Below are 4392 nucleotides of genomic sequence, written 5' to 3'. Positions count from 1 at the left end.
TTTTGTATACACATAGCATATAGGCAACGCAACGATTTTATAAACCTGTAGTCTTGTTTGCAGACTGATGGTTCTGCGCTCCCACACATTTGCGCATAGTCTGCCAGAGGCTAAATGTGCTTTAGAAATTCCACTTCCAGGAGGGCTTGGCTATTTATTGTGAGGGCTTTTCTGATGCAGGCTGGTGCAGCACCTATGTCTTCTTGATACTGATTATGAGAGTGTGAGTGTCACAAGCTGAAGAGAAATTGTCCGGATTCCGTGTATATCAGTCTCAGATCTGGCATTCAGGGAAAAGTCGTTAGCAAACATAAACAGTCACTTCCTGTAACTTTTCTTCGACTGTAGTATCCTCACACTGAAGAGATTTCCATCATTCTGGTATCAGATGTCGATCGTACTGTCATAGTCACGGAAAGCATCAGCAAGAATTGCAGAGAACACCTTGCGCAATTGGGTTCAGTCAACATACAGACTTGCTTGACTGTTGGTGGCTGAGAATAGTTTAATTGACTCTGTCGCACACGACACCAGCGAACATTCCATTATGGAATTGCTAAACTTTACAAAGAATTTATCTGGGCAATAAAATTTGTCCATGATTTTGTTGAGGCCCCAATGTCTACATGTGTCAAAAGCTTTCGGCAGGTAGAAGACATGTCGGAGTTGTACTTGGCATTTCTCCAGGAGTTGACGAGTTGCAAACACGATGTATGTGGTCCCTCGTCCTTTCTTGAAGCCACACGGACACTCAGTCAGGAGCCCTTGACTGGTGTGATGCACAAGCCGATTCAACATAATTCTGTCCTGGATTTTTTTGGATACTAACAGCAAGGAGATGGTCTGATGGCTGTCACAGGATTATCTGTTGAATTACTACTTATACATGTGGGCGTTGGATACATAATTGTATTCCTAGGGTATAGTTTTTTAGTCTACATTGACTTGAACAGTCCAGTCATTTATGTGTCATGTACCAGCCTCTGGCTTTGGAGGTTTCTGCTAGTATAGCATCTGATACAGATGCTTTTCCATTTTACTCAGCACTGGGTGATCAGCAAGAGATATGTTGAGTTCAACTTGGGGCAATCGATCAAGTGTCTCATCTTTGATAGATGATTATTGAATGATGTGTTCTGTCATCTTCTGAGAAATGCCTGGTTCGTGTTCACCTGTCTCACTTTGGAAACAATGAGCCTTTATGGTACTTTTATTCCATGCTCCGGTATTCATGCTTTTATGTCGCTGCACACCTGCTGTTTTATGTCGCTTGCGCATCCCCACTGGATAATAATGTATCTGTTGGAAGGGATAATGTTATGTCTTGCATGTGAGTTGTATTTAAGTGAGGACCATTTTTCCCTGTCACTTTCGAGTGTTGAAACCATCTGTGACATTCTTCGGCGATGACAAGGTTTTAAAATCAGCTGCTGTGGTGCACGTACTGGACGTCAGCTTGGCACCATTTTCATTTAGTGAAAAGTTGACATAATAATATATCTTTTGGCGAAAACCCCATGCCATGACGATCATCCATCCGGGGGAGTAATGGCAAAACCTTTTTAAAGACGATAGTTATTGCAATCGCATTGAATATACTACTGTGTCATTTTTATGTACACCCTACTATGTATCATAAGAAGTCTATTGAGGAAACCTCCCTACATATAATGCCACCTATTTGGGAGGAATAGAGATGACAATATCTTTACGATAGCTAACATGGCGATCATATTTCATTAAAGACCCATTCGACCCAATATGAACTCTTCTGATGAAATCACATGTCAAAGTTACTTTCCTTTTAAGAGGAGGGTCGAAAACAAGACGTTATAAGAAATATTTTAGTGAAAACTTCATGTTCATGTTCAGAGGGAGTAGCGATAAAAAGGTTTTTAAGATGGACATTGTGTGGTGGTCATAATCAATGTCAGGAATGGACTATTTTTATTTTTAAGACCAACTAGACATCATAATATGTCTTCTTGTGAAAACCTCACGTCAATAAGACGTTCTGTTCCGGCGGAGTTGTGATAACACGTTTTTCAAGATGGCTGCCTTGTCGACGTCTCGGATGTCAGATAAGCACCATTTTCATTTATGGCCAACTAGACCCCATAAGAAATGTTTTAGTTAAAATCACATGTTGATAAGAGAAGTAGTGATAACATGATTTTCAAGATGGCCGCCACATCAGAAGTCTGATCGGTACCACTTTTATTTTGGACCAACCAGACATCGAAATAAGTATTTTAGTGAATACCCTATCTTGATATGACCATCAATTCAGGTAATATGCACTCCCTTTAAGGAAATATGCACTCTCTTTAAGGATATATGCACTATGATATGCACTATCTTTAAGGAGTCTGGACATTTTTAAAATAAAACGTTCCCTACTTAACAATGTCGAAATGATGGAGTAACGCCATCTACACTTAGAATTAAACTTTAGCTTCTAAGAACAGGTTCTTTTTTACCTAAATTGACAAGTCGTATAATACAAATTAGATACATTCATACCTAATATGAACATTTTTTACAAAGCCCCGCAACTCTCTTTCTCTCTCTCTCTCTCTCTCTCTCTCTCTCTCTCTCTCCACATTCCACATATCCTTAACATTTATGCTCCATCGAACTGTTTCTTCTACATTTTCGTTTTGTTTTTGGGGGTGTAGAGGGTAACATCGTAATAAAAAAAAAAACATTTTATTACTCTGTAGTCTACACAGGAGCTGTAATTTACGATACACTGACATCGTAGTAGATGTAAACGAACTTTTGCTTGCAATTTGCTGCGCTTTGATGATCTGCGAATGGTCCGAAAAGCTGTCGGTACCACAGTGAAGTTAATTTGTTTCAGTGCAACGTACTCTTTTTATATTCTATTTAATTACTTAGGACGAATTAACAAAATATGATGACGCAGTCCCCCAAAACGGGGTCTTTTCTTTATCTTTCAGAGGTGCACCTTGTTGATGAGTCTTCTAAGGCTCTCGACTTTACAAAACACTCACATATATGACCTCTATACGCGTGAGTTTGAGCCTCATCTCGACCATCGTGGGCATGTGGGAAAGCTTGCCAGTAGTTTCCCGTGGGTCAGTGACTCTTCGTGGAATCTTTCTGGGTTCTTCCGCCACCATATATACTTCCCGCCGTGTACAGTTTATCATGTGGTGAAAAATGGCGTTTAACTGCACAAAAAACAACCCAATTCTGTCTGATGTCTAGGATTTTACGCACATGCCATGTGTGACGTCTATACATAATTTGCTTGTATTCAATATATATTATATCAACGGCTTTATGAGATATCCAACCAAAAACGTCATGTGATATAAAAAAAACACAACAATTATGCTAAAATTAGCTCCAAATTGTTACGTAATCTGTGAGCGTATTATACGGGCGGCTCCATCTTTCAAACACGTATGTGTGTGTGTGTGTGTGTGTGTGTGTGTGCGCGCGCGCGCTCAAGCTTTTGATAACTTTCAATCATATTTCTGCAGTGTGACGGTTATAATGATTTCCAGCACTGGTACATCATGCCGCAGACATGTAGCATGATGTCCCACCCAAACATATTATCCTGACACCAGGCCGACCAGTCCTAACACCAACCTCTTAATGCTGCACGACAAACGAGGCAGCTGCTAGCACGATTTGTATATGTCTTTGGTGTGACTCAGCAGAGGTTCGAACCCGCGACCTCCCGCATCTGAAGCAGACGCTCTAACCACTTAGGCCACAGGAGAAGTAAACATGAGAGATATAAGAGCCTAGATAATGTAAATCACCTGCGAAATTGTAATGCTTCTGCACCTCATGCGGCTGCAGGTAGTGACACTGATGTTTTTATGTCAAGGACAAATTACAATCCTAATTAATGTTACTGAGAACATGCCATCATATTAAGAATGTAATTCCTTCAGCAATATTCCTCCATGCTGGTCGTATAATATTACATAACAACTGTTGTACTTCGTTTTTGATCATCATACAGCCATACTTTATATTGTTGGCAGGTAAGCCCAATGAAAGCAAAACATTTGAAAACCTGGTTGACTTTAATCGACAGGACTTAAGGCCATAGTGCAATGTATGACGAAGAACGTTGCCCTTATTCCATCAATATTGCTCTCATACGTGTGTCGCTAGAACCAGAATATAAAGAGATTGTACTTATCAGAGACCGTATTCGATCATTTTGACCGTACCTGGCACTGCCTGACTTTGTTACCAAGTTATGCGAATACATCTGTAATATACATTTACCGACATCATAAGCGTGAATCGTCTTCCTTTGAAACATAACATTCCTCTTATGGGTCTTATGATTACAAACTAAACCCGTTTCCATAATTCTTATTACAGTCCCTTTTATTTAAT

The sequence above is a fragment of the Sinohyriopsis cumingii genome, chromosome 10 (genome assembly GCF_028554795.1).
Source record: "Sinohyriopsis cumingii isolate HCF-2022 chromosome 10, ASM2855479v2, whole genome shotgun sequence".
Lineage (NCBI taxonomy): Eukaryota > Metazoa > Mollusca > Bivalvia > Unionida > Unionidae > Sinohyriopsis > Sinohyriopsis cumingii.
Note: the sequence above shows the minus strand (reverse complement) of the source record.